Here is an 18,077-nt window from a genome sequence, read left to right as displayed (position 1 = left end):
TGCCGTATAAGTCCATTGGTACTGCCGTATAAGTCCAGTGTTACTGCCGTATAAGTCCAGTGGTACTGCCGTATAAGTCCAGTGGTACTGCCGTATAAGTCCAGTGGTACTGGCATATAACTCCTGTGATACTGCCGTATATGTCCAGTGATACTGCCGTATATGTCCAGTGATACTGCTGTATAAATCCAGTCCAGTGGTACTGCCATATAAGTCCAGTGGTACTGCCGTATAAGTCCATTGGTACTGCCGTATAAGTCCAGTGGTACTGCCGTATAAGTCCAGTGGTACTGCCGTATAAGTCCAGTGGTACTGCCGTATAAGTCCAGTGGTACTGGCATATAACTCCTGTGATACTGCCGTATATGTCCAGTGATACTGCTGTATAAATCCAGTCCAGTGGTACTGCTGTATAAGTCCAATGGTACTGCCGTATAATTCCTGTGGTACTGCTGTATAAATCCAGTGGTACTGCCGTATAAGACCAGTGGTACTGCCGTATAAGACCAGTGGTACTGCCGTATAAGACCAGTGGTACTGCCGTATAAATCCAGTGATACTGCTGTATAAATCCAGTCCAGTGATACTGCCGTATATGTCCAGTGGTACTGCCATATAAATCCAGTCCAGTGGTACTGCCGTATAAGTCCAGTGGTACTGTGCTGTGCTGTATATTATTTACTCCATTTAAAGGTGTTATTAATATTTAATCCAAATAATTTTTACAGGGTTTACCCTGTGTGGTGTAGGGATACGCCGTCCTGTGCCGCATGTTGTGTTATGTAATTCCAGAAAAATAATGGAGAACAAAAATTTGGAGGATAAAATAGGGAAAGATCAAGAACCACTTCCTCCTAGTGCTGACGCTGCTGCCACTAGTCATGACATAGAGGATGAAATGCCATCAACGTTGACTGCCAAAGCTGATGCCCAATGTGATAGTAGAGGGCATGTAAAATCCAAAAAGCCAAAGTTCAGTAAAAAGACCCACAAAAATAAATTTAAATGGTCTGAGGAGAAACATAAATTTGCCAATATGCCATTTACGACTCGGAGTGGCAAGGAACGGCTAAGGCCCTGGCTTATGTTCATGACTAGTGGTTCAGCTGCACATGATGATGGAAACCCACATCCTCCCACTAGAAAAATAATAAGAGTTAAGCTGGCAAAAGCACAGCAAAGAACTGTGCGTTCTAAGATGGTATCACAAATACCCAAGGAGAGTCTAATACCGCTTTCAGATCGCAAATGCCTGATCCCACCTGGGAAGAGAAACGTGTCCTTACCGGGTGGGATCCGGCATTTGCTCTGCCTTGCTGGATATCCGACCCAGCAATATACCGGGTCGGTTGCCACAGCAATAGGGGGGGGGGGGGGCGCAGCAGCAGCAGAGGCGGGGGTGGAGGCGGTGCTGGGAGATGAGCTCATCTCCTGAGCCGCCTCTCCCTATGCTGTGAATGGGAGCCGTGTCGCTCCCATTCACACTGCGCCTGACCCGGTATTCAACCCGGGTATAATGCTTCTTTTGTCCCATGTTGAATTACCGGGTCAGGCGACCCGCTAATTCGGGCAAAGTGTTTTCACATCGCACACTGACCCGTGTCGACACGGCAATATGCTGTGTCGATACCGGGTTATTTGTGCGATGTGAAAGGGGTATAAGTGTGTCGGTGGTTGCGATGCCTGACCTTCCCAACACTGGACGGGAAGAGGTGGCTTCTTCCACCATTTGCACGCCCTCTGCAAGTGCTGGAAGGAGCACCCACAGTCGAGGTTCTGATATTCAAATTGCAGATGTCACTGTTGAAGTACACCAGGATGAGGATATGGGTGGCTAATGCTGAGGAGGAACTTGACGATGAAGATTCTGATGGTGATGTGGTTTGTTTAAATCAGGCACCGGGGGAGACAGTTGTTGTCCGTGGGATGAATAAGCCCATTGTGATGCCTGGGCAAAATACCAAAAAAGCCACCTCTTCGGTGTGGAATTATTTCTCCACAAATCCGGACAACAGGTGTCAAGCCGTGTGTTGCCTCTGTCAATCCGTAATAAGTAGGGGTAAGGACGTTAACCACCTAGGAACATCCTCCCTTATACGTCACCTGCTGCGCATTCATCAGAAGTCATTGTCAAGTTCAGAAACTTTGGATAAAAGTGTAAGCAGTCCACTGACACCTAAATCCCTTCTTCCTCTTGTACCCAAGCTCCTGCAAACCACACTACCAAACCCCTCAACCAGGGGTGCTTTAAGAGAGGAGGCCCATGTGCTGCCTCATCCGTATGGGCCCCCTCCTCTCTGCAGGAGCGCTGTAGAGTCTGAGCACTAGAGGGCTCAGACTCTACTGCGTATGAGCAGAACTCCGTGAAAATGGCTGCTGCGCCATTTTCACTGGGTTTTAACAGCGCCAGTGATGTCGGTGTGGGACTCCGGAGAGGTGAGTATTAAAAACATTGGTGCAGTGTGTGCGGTGTGGGTCTGGACTCACACACACTGCACCCATTATAGAAATGCCAGTGCCCTCAACATCAACTTCCTCCCCAATCAGGAACGTCAGTAGTCCTGCAGGCCATGTCACTGGCAAGACTGAGGAGTCCTCTCCTACCCGGGATTCCTCCGGAGGATCCTTGCTGCTGTTACTGCCGCTGCTGTTGTTGCTGCTGGGAGTTGATCGTCATCCCAGGAGAGAAGTCGGAAGACCACTTGTACCACTTCAACTAAGCAATTGACTGTCTAACAGTCCTTTGCGAGGAAGATGAAATATGACAGCAGTCATCCTGTTGCAAAGTGGATAACTGAGGCCTTGACAGCTATGCTGGTGTTAGACGTGCATCCGGTATCCGCCAGTAGTTCAGTGGGACTTAGAGAATTGATGGAGGTAGTGTGTCCCCGATACCAAATCCCATCTAGATTCCACTTCACTAGGCTGGCGATACCGAGAATGTACAGAGACGTCAGAAAAAGTGTCCTCAGCGTATTAAAAAATGCAGTTGTATCCACTGTCCACTTAACCACGGACATGTGGACAAGTGGAGCAGGGCAGACAAAGGGTGTGTACACACGGTGATATATTTTCTTTCGATTTTGTCTATATAGTCAAAATCGCAAGAAAAGTTAGTGCAGATCGCAAGGTGAAAGTCCCCTTGCGATCCCGATTCGATCCCGATGCGCGGTCCCGCCAGGTCGGCATCGCAAGAAAAGATGTGCAGGCAAGTCAATCCATGCTAGATCGGTGTACTATCTAGTTCATCTCACATGTCAATGACATCTCACATAAGCCAAAATCGTAAGCACACATAGTCCATATCTCAAGAAAAGTTAGTCAAAATCTGTGCTATCTGGGCTCCAGGGAGTTCAAGGGAAATCGCAAGTGAAAATCGGGCATAGCAAGGATCTCACCGTGTGTACACACCCTAAGGACTATATGACTGTGACAGCCCACTGGGTAGATGTATTGCGTCCTGCAGCAACAACAGCAGCGGCACCAGTAGCAGCATCTCGCAAAAGCTAACTCGTTCCTAGGCAGGCTACACTATGTATCACTGCTTTCCGTAAGAGGCACAACACTGACAACCACTTACAGAAACTGAGGGACATCATCGCACAATGGCATCATCGCACTTAGACTCTCCTGAGGATTTGTAATTTCGGACAACGCCACCACTATTGTGTGTGCATATCATCTAGGCAAATTCTAGCACATCCCATGTTTTGCACATACAATTAATTTGGTGGTGCAGAATTTTTTTTAAAATGATGGGCGTGCAGGAGATGCTGTCGGTGGCCTGGAAAATTGCGGGCCACTTTTGACATTCAGCCACTACGTGCCAAAGACTGGAGCGCCAGCAAACACTCCTCAACCTGCCCTGTCATCACCTGAAGCAAGAGGTGGTAACGAGGTGGAATTCAACACTCTATATGCTTCAGAGGATGGAGGAGCAGCAAAAGGCCATTCAAGCCTACAGTATACATCCACTTACGATATAGGCAATGGAGGGGGGGGGGAGGGAATGCACCTGATTCAAGTGCAGTGGAGAATGATTTCCGTCTTGTGCAAGGTTCTCCAACCCTTCAAACTTGCCACACGTGAAGTCAGTTCAGACACTGCCAGCTTGAGTCAAGTCATTCCCCTCATCAGGCTTTTGCAGAAGCAGCTGGAGAAATTGAAGGCGGATCTAAGATGGAGCGATTCCGCTAAGTATGTGGGACTTGTGGATGGAGCCCTTCATTCGCTTTGCCAGGATTCAAGGGTGGTCAATCTGTTGAAATCAGAGCACTACATTTTGGCCACCGTGCTCGATCCTAGGTTTAAAGCCTATATTGTATGTCTCTTTCCGGCAGACACAAGTCTGGAGAGGTTCAAAGACCTGCTGGTGAGAAAATTGTCAACTCAAGCGGAACGTGACCCGTCAACAGCTCCTGGGGCTGCGAGGAAAAGGATAAGATTTTCTAGTCCACCCGCTGGCAGTGATGCAGGGCAGTCAGGAGCGGGTGCTGACATCTGGTCTGGACTGAAGGACCTGCCAGCGATTACTGACATGTCTACTGTCACTGCATATGATTCTGTCACCATTGAAAGAATGGTAGACATTTATATGAGTGACAGCATCCAAAGTAGGCATGTTAGACAGTCCGTATGTATACTGGCAGGAAAAAGAGGCAATTTGGATGCCCTTGCACAAATTGGCTTTATTTTACCTAAGTTGATCCCCCTCCAGTGCGTACTCCGAAAGAGTGTTTAGTGTAGCCGGCAACCTTGTCAGCGATCAGCGTAGGAGCTTACATCCACAAAATGTGGAGAAGATGATGTTCATCAAAATTAATTATAAATTCCTCCAGGAAGACCTTGACCAGCAATTGCCTCCAGAAAGTACACAGGGACCTGTGATGGTGGATTTCAGTGGGGACGAATTAATACTCTGTGAGGAGGATGTACACAGTGAAAGGGGTGAGGAATCGGAGGATGAGGATGAGGTCGACATCTTGCCTCTGTAGAGCCAGTTTGTGCAAGGAGAGACTGATTGGTTCTTTTTTGGTGGGGGCCCAAACTAACCAGTCATTTCAGCCACTGTCGTGTGGCAGACCCTGTCGCTGAAATAAATGGTTTGTTAAAGTGTACATGTCCTGTTTATACAACATAAGGGTGGGTCGGAGGGCCCAAGGACAATTCCATCTTGCATCTCTTTTTCTTCTTTGCATCATGTGCTGTTTGGGGACTAGATTTTTAAAGTGCCATGCTGTCTAACACTGCCGTACAAGTCCAGGGGTACTGCCATATAAGTCCAGGAGTACTGCCGTATAAGTCCAGTCCAGTGGTGCTGTCTTGTGCTGCATCAGTCCAGTGGTGGTGTCTTGTGCTGCCATAAGTCCAGTGGTGGTGTCCTGTGCTGTATATTATTTACTCCAAATAAAAGAGTTATATACATTACTTATATTATTATCCAAAAAATTTTTTACAGAGTTTGCCCTGTGTGGTGCAGGGGTACGCTCGCCTGTGCTGCATATTATTATAATAGCTCCAAATAAAATGGTTATTATTATCCAAATTAATTTCTCATAAGTCCTAGAGGATGCTGGGGTTATCAAAGAACCATGGGGTATAGACGGGATCCGCAGAAGACATGGGCACTTTAAGACTTTGAAAGGGTGTGAACTGGCTCCTCCCTCTATGCCCCTCCTCCAGTCTCCAGTTTTAGAATTGTGCCCAGTGAGACTGGACGCACTACAGGGAGCTCTACTGAGTTTCTTTGAAAAATACTTTTTTGTTAGGTTTTTTATGTTCAGGGAGGCTGCTGGCAACAGTCTCCCTGCTTCGTGGGACTTAGGGGAGAGAAGTATGACCCACTTCCAGTGAGTTCAAGGGCTCTGCTTCTGGCCATAGGACACCATTAGCTCCTGAGGGTGCTGATCGCTGGGTACGCCTAGATGCTCAGCCGGCCGTCACCCCCTTTCAGAGCCAGAAGTCAGAAGGCAGGTGAGTAACCGAAGAAAAGAAGACTTCAGCTTAACTGACGGCATTTTCTGAGTTACCGCACAGCGCGCAGACGCAGCGCGCCGAGCTCCCACACACAGCACTACAGGGTGCAGGGCGCAGTGGGGGGGGGGGGTACCCTGGGCAGCTAAAATCATCCTCATTATTCCACTGGCAAGAGGGGACATTAGTGCCACGACACTGTCCTAACCCCCGCCAGTATAAACAACAGAAAAAGCGGGACAGAAGAGCGCCATTAAGGGGGCGGAGATTCTTCCTCACGGCTCACGGCACCATTTCCTCTCCGCAGGCTGCAAAGACGTTGGTCCTCCTCACACTGACAACTACCAGGGGTACAAAACGGGTGGGAGGCAGGTCAATTGGTGCAATATATATGTGATAGTAAAAGTGCTTTAGGTCTGAGGCAATTTCTTGGTGATTTCAAACCCGTTGATTTAGCGCTGGGTTGTGAGCTGGCAAATCCCCTCTGTGTCTCTCTGACAGACTTTACTGTGGGTCTGTCCCCTATATGCCCGGTGTGTCTGTGGGTGTTTGGTACACGTGTGTCAACATGTCTGAGGCTGAAGGCTCTTCCCAGGAGGAGGCTGTATTAGGGACACAAACGGCTGCGGGGGTGACCCTGTCGGCACCGCCGATGCCGGATTGGGTAAATGTGTTGAACGCCTTGAATGCTAATGTGGCTCTTATTAGTAAGAGGCTAGATAAGTCTGAGTCTCAGACCCAGGCATGGAAGAAATCTGTAGAAGATATGTTATTGCAAAGTCAGGTCCCCTCAGGGTCGCAGAAACGTACGCTGGTCCAGTTGGCAGACACTGATACCGACACGGACTCTGATTCCAGTGTCGACTATAGCGATTCCAGATTAGATCCAAAATTGGCAAAAAGCATTCAGTACACGATTGTGGCGGTTAAAGAGGTACTACATATCACTGAGGACCCAGCTGTCCCTGATAAAAGGGTCTGTATGTATAAGGAAAGGAAACCTGAGGTGATGTTTCCTCCCTCTCATGAACTGAACACACTATTTGAAAAAGTCTGGGAAGGTCCTGACAAAAAGTTTCAGATTACCAAAAGAATTGCGGTAGCTTATCCGTTTTCCTCGGCGGATAGGGAAAAGTGGGAGTCACCCCCAACTGTGGACAAGGCCCTGTCACATTTGTCTAAAAAGGTGGCTCTCCCGTCACCTGACACGGCGGCCCTTAAGGATCATGCGGATCGTAAACAAGAAACTACGTTAAAGTCCATTTATGCGACCACAGGTACGCTACTCAGACCTGTCATTGCATCTGCGTGGGTAAGTAGTGCTATCGAAAAGTGGGCAGACAACTTGTCTTCTGAAATAGATACCCTAGATAGGGATAGCATCCTCTTAACGCTGGGTTATATCAAGGACGCTACAGCATATCTTAAGGAAGCTGCGAGAGATATTGGTCTTTTGGGATCAAAGGCCAATGCCATGGCAGTCTCAGCTAGACGAACGTTGTGGATTCACCAACGGAATGCTGATGCTGATTCCAAGAAAAGTATGGAGTCTCTACCATATAAAGGTAAGGCCTTATTTGGCGATGGCCTTGATGATTTGGTATCTACAGCTACCGCTGGTAAGTCATCCTTTTTGCCTTATGTTCCTCCACAACAAAAGAAAACGCATCACTATCAGATGCAGTCCTTTCAGCCCAATAAATACAGAAAGGGCCGAGGTTCTTCCTTCCTTACTACTAGAGGAAGAGGAAGAGGTAAATGATCACCAGCCTAGTCAAGCTCCCAGGAGCAGAAGTCCTCCCAGGCTTTTGCCAATTCCACCGCATGACGTTGGGGCTCCTATGCGGGAGTCCACACCGATGGGGGCATGTCTCAAACTCTTCAGTCAGTTTTGGGTTTGTTCGGACCTAGACCCATGGGTTTTACAAATAGTATCCCAAGGGTACAAGCTGAAGTTTCAAGACGTTCCCCCTCGCCGTTTTTACAAATCGGCCTTACCAGCTTCTCTTCCGGACAGGGAGGTAGTTTGCAACGCAATACAAAAGTTGTGTCAAAATCAAGTTATCGTCAGGGTTCCCCAGTCACAACAGGGAGGTGGCTTTTATTCGAGCCTGTTTGTGGTCCCGAAGCCGGACGGCTCAGTCAGACCAATCCTAAACCTGAAATCCCTAAATTTCTACCTAAAGAAATTAAAATTCAAGATGGAGTCTCTCCGAGCAGTGATATCAAGTCTGGAGGAAGGGGATTTTATGGTGTCGGTGGACATAAAGGATGCCTACTTACATGTTCCCATTTATCCTCCGCATCAGGCTTACCTGAGATTTGCAATTCAGGATTGTCATTACCAATTACAAATGTTGCCGTTTGGTCTGTCCACGGCTCCAAGGATTTTCACCAAAGGGATGGCGGAGATGAAGGTTCTCCTTCGCAAGCAAGGAGTCACGGTTATCCCATACTTGGACGATCTCCTGATAAAGGCGAGATCCAGGGACCAGTTGGTGCAAAACGTTGCACTCTCCCTGACAGTTCTTCAGCAACATGGTTGGCTCCTAAACTTGCCAAAATCACAGTTGATTCCGACGACGCGGTTGTAGTTTTTGGGAATGATATTGGACACAGAACTACAGAGAGTCTTTCTTCCAGTGGACAAGGCTCTGGAACTTGAGTCTGGTCAAACAAATTCTGAAACCAGCAAGAGTGTCAATCCATCAATGCATTCGGTTGCTGAGGAAGATGGTTGCGTCCTACGAGGCCATTCAGTTTGGCAGGTTCCATGCCAGACTGTCCCAGTGGGACCTGTTGGACAAGTGGTCCGGGTCCCACCTACACATGCACCAGAGGATAATCCTGTCTTCCAAGACAAGGGTATCACTCCTGTGGTGGCTGCACAGCTCTCACCTCCTAGAGGTGCGCAGGTTCGAGATACAGGACTGGATCCTGGTGATCACGGATGTAAGCCTCCGAGGCTGGTGGGCAGTCACAATGGGAAAAAACTTCCAAGGAAGATGGTCAAGTCAGGAAACTTGTCTCCACATAAATGTTCTGAAGTTAAGGGCCATTTACAATGGCCTTCTGCAAGCGGAACATCTTCGAGATCTGCCTGTATTGATCCAGTCGGACAATGTAACAGCAGTAGCGTACATAAACCGTCAGGGCGGAACAAAAAGCAGAGCGGCAATGGCAGAATCCACAAGGATTTTCCGCTGGGCGGAAGAGCATACAAGCACTCTGTCAGCGATCTTCATTCCAGAAGTGGACAACTGGGAAGCAGACTTCCTCAGCAGACACGATCTCCATCCAGGAGAGTGGGGCCTCCACCAAGAAGTCTTCGCAGAGGTGACAAGTCGTTGGGGAGTTCCTCAAGTAGATATGATGGCATCTCGTCTCAACAAGAAGCTTCAGAGATATTGTTCCAGGTCAAGGGACCCTCAAGCAATTGCAGTGGATGCACTGGTGACACCGTGGGTGTTTCAGTCGGTGTATGTATTCCCTCCACTTCCTCTCATTCCAAAGGTTCTAAAGATCATAAGAAGAACAAAGATCCAGGTGATCCTCATTGTCCCAGACTGGTATCCAGATCTTCAGGAATTACTCATAGGAGATCCCTGGCCTCTTCCTGTGTGCGAGGACCTGTTACAACAGGGGCCGTGCGTGTATCAGGACTTACCGCGGCTACGTTTAATGGCATGGCGGTTGAACGCAAAATCCTAGCCCATAAGGGTATTCCCAGTGAAGTCATTCCCACACTTATTAAGGCCAGAAAAGGGGTAACGTCTAAACATTACCACCGTACTTGGAGAAAATGTGTTTCTTGGTGTGAATCCAAGGGGGCTCCTACGGAAGAGTTTCGGCTAGGACGTTTTCTCCATTTTCTACAAGCAGGTGTGGATGCGGGCCTAAAATTGGGCTCAATTAAGGGACAGATTTTGGCCTTATCGGTTTTCTTTCAGAAACAATTGGCCTCCCTTCCAGAAGTTCAGACTTTCGTGAAAGGCGTGTTGCACATCCAACCTCCATTTGTGCCTCCAGTGGCACCATGGGATCGTAATGTGGTGTTGCAGTTCCTTCAATCACATTGGTTTGAACCTTTACGGACGGTGGAGTTGAAATTCCTCACTTGGAAAGTGGTCATCCTGTTGGCCTTGGCATCTGCAAGGTGGGTGTCTGAGTTAGCGGCCTTGTCTCACAAGAGCCCTTATTTGATCTTCCATGAAGATAGAGCTGACTTGAGGACACGTCAACAATTTCTACCGAAGGTGGTTTCCTCTTTCCACATGAACCAAGCTATTGTGGTGCCTGTGGCTACTGACGCCTTCGCTGAGTCAAAATCTCTGGATGTGGTCAGAGCTTTGAAGATTTATGTCGCCAGAACGGCTCGGATTAGGAAAACAGAGGCTCTGTTTGTCCTGTATGCTCCCAACAAGGTTGGGTGTCCTGCTTCCAAGCAGACCATTGCACGTTGGATCTGTAACACGATTCAGCATGCTCATTCCACGGCTGGATTGCCGTTACCGGAATCGGTGAAGGCCCATTCTACTAGAAAGGTGGGCTCATCCTGGGCGGCTGCCCGGGGGGTCTCGGCATTGCAACTTTGCAACTTTGCCGAGCAGCTACTTGGTCGGGGTCAAACACATTTGCAAAGTTCTACAAGTTTGACACCTTGGCCGATGAAGACCTTAAGTTTGGTCAAGCGGTGCTGCAGAGTCATCCGCACTCTCCCGCCCGTTCTAGAGCTTTGGTATAACCCCATGGTTCTATGATGACCCCAGCATCTTCTAGGACGTATGAGAAAATAGGATTTTAATACCTACCGGTAAATCCTTTTCTCTTAGTCCGTAGAGGATGCTGGGCGCCCGTCCCAGTGCGTACTATATCTGCAGTTATTAGTTGTGGTTACACACATGCTGTGTTACGTTATTGTCAGCATGTTGCTGCAATTGTTCATGCCGTTGGCTTGTGTTCTGTTGAATGCCACGTTCTGCGGCATGCTTGAGGTGTGAGCTGGTATGACTCTTACCTTAGTTTAACAATAAATCCTTTCCTCGAAATGTCTGTCTCCCTAGGCACAGTTCCTATAACTGGAGTCTGGAGGAGGGGCATAGAGGGAGGAGCCAGTTCACACCCTTTCAAAGTCTTAAAGTGCCCATGTCTCCTGCGGATCCCATCTATACCCCATGGTTCTATGATGACCCCAGCATCCTCTACGGACTAAGAGAAAAGGATTTACCGGTAGGTATTAAAATCCTATTTTTACAGGCTTTGACGTGTGTGTGTGATTTAGGGTTATGCTCTCCTGTGCCACCAATATTGTGCGTGTATTACATCTGGGCAAATTCCAGCACATCCCATGTTGTTTGTGCCACACACTTGTGTCACTTAGCTTAGCCATATAGCTACCTCTTTGCACCTCTTTTCCTTCTTTGCATGATGTGCTGTTTGGGGCCTAGTTTTTTTAAGTGCCATCCTGTTTGCCACTGCAGTGCCACTCCTAGATAGGCCAGGTGTTTGTGGCGCACACTTGTGTCCCTTAGCTTAGTCATACAGCTACCTCATTGCACCTCTTTTTCTTCTTTGCATCATGTGCTGTTTGGGGCCTATTTTTTAAATCTGCCACCCTGTCTGCCACTGCAGGGCCACTCCTAGATGGGCCAGGTGTTTGCGCCGCACACTTATGTTGCTTAGCTTAGTCATACAGCCACCTCGGTGCAACCTTTTGGCCTAAAAACAATATTGTGAGGAGTGAGGTATTCAGAATAGATTGGAAATGAGTGGAAATTAATGTTGTTGAGGTTACTAATACATTAGGATCAAAACTACCCCCAAATTCTGTGATTTTAGCTGTTTTTATGTTGTTTTTTCAGAAATTATTTAGATCCAAAACCAAAACACGAAAAGGTGGTTTTGGCAAAACCAATCCAGATCCAAAACACAAGTATGGGACCAGAACCAACACATAAAACACGAAAAGTGCCTGCCGCACATCTCTAATATATATATATATATATATATATATATAATAAGATTTTACTCACCGATAAATCTATTTCTCGTCGTCCGTAGTGGATGCTGGGAACTCCGTAAGGACCATGGGGAATAGACGGGCTCCGCAGGAGACTGGGCACTCTAAAAGAAAGATTAGGTACTATCTGGTGTGCACTGGCTCCTCCCTCTATGCCCCTCCTCCAGACCTCAGTTAGGATACTGTGCCCGGAAGAGCTGACACAATAAGGAAGGATTTTGAATCCCGGGTAAGACTCATACCAGCCACACCAATCACACCGTATAACTCGTGATACTATACCCAGTTAACAGTATGATATATAACTGAGCCTCTCAACAGATGGCTCAACAATAACCCTTTAGTTAGGCAATAACTATATACAAGTATTGCAGACAATCCGCACTTGGGATGAGCGCCCAGCATCCACTACGGACTACGAGAAATAGATTTACCGGTGAGTAAAATCTTATTTTCTCTGACGTCCTAGTGGATGCTGGGAACTCCGTAAGGACCATGGGGATTATACCAAAGCTCCCAAACGGGCGGGAGAGTGCGGATGACTCTGCAGCACCGAATGAGAGAACTCAAGGTCCTCCTCAGCCAGGGTATCAAATTTGTAGAATTTAGCAAACGTGTTTGCCCCTGACCAAGTTGCAGCTCGGCAAAGTTGTAAACCCGAGACCCCTCGGGCAGCCGCCCAAGATGAGCCCACTTTCCTCGTGGAATGGCTGTTACTGATTTAGGATGCGGCAATCCAGCCGCAGAATGCTCCAGCTGAATTGTGCTACAAATTCAGCGAGCAATAGTCTGCTTAGAAGCAGGAGCACCTATTTTGTTGGGTGCCTACAGGATAAAAAACGAGTCAGTTTTCCTGACTCCAGCCGTCCTGGAAATATACATTTTTAAGGCCCTGACTACGTCCAGTAACTTGGAATCTTCCAAGTCCCTAGTAGCCGCAGGCACTACAATAGGTTGGTTCAAGTGAAAAGCTGATACCACCTTAGGGAGAAACTGGGGACGAGTCCTCAATTCTGCCCTATCCATATGGAAAATCAGATAAGGGCTTTTACATGACAAAGCCGCCAATTCTGACACACGCCTGGCCGAAGCCAAGGCCAATAACATGACCACTTTCCACGTGAGATATTTCAAATCCACAGTTTTAAGTGGCTCAAACCAATGTGATTTTAAGAAACTCAACACCACGTTGAGATTCCAAGGTGCCACAGAAGGCACAAAAAAAAGAGGCTGAATATGTAGCACTCCCTTTACAAATGTCTGAACTCCAGCCAGTGAAGCCAGTTCTTTCTGGAAGAAAATCGACAGAGACGAAATCTGGACCTTAATGGAACCCAATTTTGGGCCCATAGTCACTCCTGACTGTAGGAAGTGCAGAAAACGACCCAGCTGAAATTCCTCTGTTGGGGCCTTCCTGGCCTCACACCACGCAACATATTTTCGCCAAATACGGTGATAATGGTTTGCGGTTACTTCTTTCCTGGCTTTTATCAGCGTAGGAATGACTTCCTCCGGAATGCCCTTTTGCTTTAGGATCCGGAATTCAACCGCCATGCCGTCCAACGCAGCCGCGGTAAGTCTTGGAACAGACAGGGCCCCTGCTGTAGCAGATCCTGTCTGAGCGGTAGAGGCCATGGGTCCTCTGATATTATTTCTTGAAGTTCTGGGTACCAAGCTCTTCTTGGCCCATCCAGAACCACGAGTATCGTTCTTACTCCTCGTTTTCTTATAATTCTCAGTACCTTTGGTATGAGAGGCAGAGGAGGGAATACATAAACCGACTGGTACACCCACAGTGTCACTAGACCGTCCACAGCTATTGCCTGAGGGTCCCTTGACCTGGCGAAATATCTAGTTTTTTTGTTTAGGCGGGACGCCATCATGTCCACCTGTGGCCTTTCCCAACGGTTTACCAACAGTTGGAAGACTTCTGGATGAAGTCCCCACTCTCCCGGGTGTCGGTCGTGTCTGCTGAGGAAGTCTGCTTCCCAGTTGTCCACTCCCGGAATGAACACTGCTGACAGTGCTAAGACGTGATTTTCCGCCCATCGGAGAATCCTTGTGGCTTCTGCCATCGCCATCCTGCTTCTTGTGCCGCCCTGTCGGTTTACATGGGCGACTGCCGTGATGTTGTCTGATTGGATCAGTACCGGCTGGTTTTGAAGCAGAGGCCTTGTAAATGGCCCTCAGTTCCAGAATATTTATGTGTAGGGACGACTCCTGACTTGACCAAAGTCCTTGGAAATTTCTTCCCTGTGTGACTGCCCCCCAGCCTCGAAGGCTGGCATCCGTGGTTACCAGGACCCAGTCCTCAGTCAGTCTGCGGCCCTCTTGAAGATGAGCACTCTGCAGCCACCACAGTAGAGATACCCTGGTCCTTGGAGACAGGGTTATCAGCCGATGCATCTGAAGATGCGATTCCGACCACTTGTCCAAGAGGTCCCACTGAAAGGTTCTTGCATGGAACCTGCCGAATGGAATTTTGCTTCGTAAGAAGCTACCATTTTTCCCAGGACTCGTGTGCAGTGATGCACCGATACCTGTTTTGGTTTCAGGAGGTCTCTGACTAGAGATGACAGCTCCTTGGCTTTCTCCTGCGGGAGAAACACTTTTTTCTGTTCTGTGTCCAGAACCATCCCCAGGAACAGCAGGCGTGTGGTAGGAACCAGCTGTGACTTTGGAATGTATAGAATCCATCCGTGCTGTTGTAGCACTTCCCGAGATAGTGCTACTCCGACCAACAACTGCTCCATGGACCTCGCCTTTATAAGGAGATCGTCCAAGTACGGGATAATTAAAAACTCCCTTTTTTCGAAGGAGTATCATCATTTCTGCCATTACCTTGGTAAAGACCCTCGGTGCCGTGGACAGTCCAAACGGCAGTGTTTGGAATTGGTAATGGCAATCCTGTACCACAAATCTGAGGTACTCCTGGTGAGGATGGTAAATGGGGACATGTAGGTAAGCATCCTTGATGTCCAGGGATACCATGTAATCCCCCTCCTCCAGGCTTGCAATAACCGCCCTGAGCGATTCCATCTTGAACTTGAATTTTTTTATGTATGTGTTCAAGGACTTCAAATTTAAAATGGGTCTCACCGAACCGTCCGGTTTTGGTACCACAAACAGTGTGGAATAGTAAACCCCGTCTTTGTTGAAGTAGGGGAACCTTGACTATCACCTGCTGGGAATACAGCTTGTGAATTGCCTCTAGCACAGCCTCCCTGCCTGAGGGAGTTGTCGGCAAGGCAGATTTGAGGAAACGGCGGGGGGGAGACGCCTCGAATTCCAGCCTGTACCCCTGAGATACTACTTGAAGGATCCAGGGATCCACCTGTGAGCGAGCCCACTGATCGCTGAAATTTTTGAGGCGGCCCCCCACCGTACCTGGCTACGCCTGTGGAGCCCCCGCGTCATGCGGTGGACTCAGAGGAAGCGGGTAAAGAATTTTGATTCTGGGAACTGGCTGACTGGTGCAGCTTTTTCCCTCTTCCCTCGTCTCTGTGCAGAAAGGAAGCGCCTTTGACCCGCTTGCTTTTCTGAAGCCGAAAGGACTGTACCTGATAATACAGTGCTTTCTTAGGCTGTGAGGAAACCTGAGGTAAAAAATTTTCTTCCCAGCTGTTGCTGTGGATACGAGGTCCCAGAGACCATCCCCAAACAATTCCTCACCCTTATAAGGCTCTATGTGCCTTTTAAAGTCAGCATCACCTGTCCAGCGTCGGGTCTCTAATACCCTCCTGACAGAATGGACATTGCATTAATTCTGGATGCCAGCCGGCAAAATATCCCTCTGTGCATCCCTCATATATAAGACAACGTCTTATGTTCGCAAAATAGTATCCCTGTTTGACAGGGTTACAGACCACGCTGCAGCAGCACTATCTGCAGGTCTCAGTCTAGTACCTGAGTGTGTAAATACAGACTTCAGGATAGCCTCCTGCTTTTTATCAGCAGGTACCTTCAAAGTGGCCGTATCCTAAGACGGCAGTGCCACCTTTTTTGACAAACGTGTGAGCGCCTTATCCACCCTAGGGGATATCTCCCAGCATAACTTATCCTCTGGCGGGAAAAGGTACGCCATCAGTAACTTTTTAGAAATTATCAGTTTCTTATCGGGGGAACCCACGCTTTTTCACACTTCATTCACTCATTGGATGGGGGAACAAAACACTGCCTGCTTTTTCTCCCCAAACATAAAACCCTTTTATAGTGGTACTTGGGTTAATGTCAGAAATGTGTAACACATTTTTTATTGCCGGGATCATGTAACGGATGTTCCTAGTGGATTGTGTATATGTCTCAACCTCGTCGACACTGGAGTCAGACTCCGTGTCGACATCTGTGTCTGCCATCTGAGGGAGCGGGCGTTTTTGAGCCCCTGATGGCCTTTGAGACGCCTGGGCAGGCGCAGGCTGAGAAGCCGGCTGTCCCATAGCTGTTACGTCATCCAGCCTTTTATGTAAGGAGTTGACACTGTCGGTTAATACCTTCCACCTATCCATCCACTCTGGTGTCGGCCCACAGGGGGCGACATCCCATTTATCGGCATCTGCTCCGCCTCCACATAAGCCTCCTCATCAAACATGTCGACACAGCCGTACCGACACACCGCACACACACAGGGAATGCTCTGACTGAGGACAGGACCCCACACAGCCCTTTGGGGAGACAGAGAGAGAGTATGCCAGCACACACCAGAGCGCTATATAATGTAGGGATAAACACTATCACTGAGTGAATTTTCCCCAATAGCTGCTTGTATAAACAATATTGCGCCTAAATTTAGTGCCCCCCCTCTCTTTTTAACCCTTTGAGCCTGAAAACTACAGGGGAGAGCCTGGGGAGCTGTCTTCCAGCTACACTGTGAAGAGAAAATGGCGCCAGTGTGCTGAGGGAGATAGCTCCGCCCCTTTTCCGCGGACTTTTCTCCCGCTTTTTTATGGATTCTGGCAGGGGTAATTATCACATATATAGCCTCTGGGGCTATATATTATGATTATTTTGCCAGCCAAGGTGTTTTTATTGCTGCTCAGGGCGCCCCCCCCCAGCGCCCTGCACCCTCAGTGACCGGAGTGTGAAGTGTGTATGAGGAGCAATGGCGCACAGCTGCAGTGCTGTTCGCTACCTTGGTGAAGACTGAAGTCTTCTGCCGCCGATTTTCCGGACCATCTTCATGCTTCTGGCTCTGTAAGGGGGACGGCGGCGCGGCTCCGGGAACGAACACCAAGGACGGGTCCTGCGGTCGATCCCTCTGGAGCTAATGGTGTCCAGTAGCCTAAGAAGCCCAAGCTAGCTGCAAACAGGTAGGTTCGCTTCTTCTCCCCTTAGTCCCTCGTTGCAGTGAGCCTGTTGCCAGCAGGTCTCACTGTAAAATAAAAAACCTAACATATACTTTCTTTCTAGGAGCTCAGGAGAGCCCCTAGTGTGCATCCAGCTCGGCCGGGCACAGAAATCTAACTGAGGTCTGGAGGAGGGGCATAGAGGGAGGAGCCAGTGCACACCAGATAGTACCTAATCTTTCTTTTAGAGTGCCCAGTCTCCTGCGGAGCCCGTCTATTCCCCATGGTCCTTACGGAGTTCCCAGCATCCACTAGGACGTCAGAGAAATATATATATTTATATATATATATATTTATATATCTTGTATGTGAATGTTTATGTGACAGAGTAGGACTTGCGGTGTAATGGGGTCCCGTGGGGTGGGCCGCAAGCTTACATGCATTGTACAATTCATAAACCAAAACCCCATTGTTTATTCAGATGTATACTAAAGCATTAAGGTGAATGAAGCTGCCAAGGAGAGTGCAGGGGTCTCTGTATATGTGCAGTATATATATATAAAACTCGCTTTCTTACTTATTTTTTCTTCTACAATCATTATTTGGAAGAATGTTTAGTAGAGGGTATGGTGATGCACTGTATGTCCTGTTTACAGATATTGTTATGGTAATACTACCCTGCCTGTCCTGTTGGAGCAACATGTGGCCAATTATTATAGAAATATTACAATGTTGGCATATTTACTAATTATCAGGGATTAGACCCAATAATGAGAATATTTTATCGCCACTATTTGCGCCAA

The 18,077-nt window shown here is 48.2% G+C and overlaps 1 protein-coding gene across 1 annotated transcript in view; it reads right to left on the bottom strand.

Moving 5' to 3' along the window:
• The window catches only part of RRH (retinal pigment epithelium-derived rhodopsin homolog), a 49,926-nt gene that overhangs the window by 15,245 nt on the left and 16,604 nt on the right, over window positions 1–18,077 (bottom strand). The gene's annotated exons all lie outside the window — the stretch shown is intronic.

This window comes from Pseudophryne corroboree, chromosome 1 (genome assembly GCF_028390025.1).
Source record: "Pseudophryne corroboree isolate aPseCor3 chromosome 1, aPseCor3.hap2, whole genome shotgun sequence".
Taxonomy (NCBI): domain Eukaryota; kingdom Metazoa; phylum Chordata; class Amphibia; order Anura; family Myobatrachidae; genus Pseudophryne; species Pseudophryne corroboree.
The sequence above is the reverse complement of the archived record's forward strand: the minus strand, read 5'-3'. Positions and strand labels throughout refer to the sequence as shown.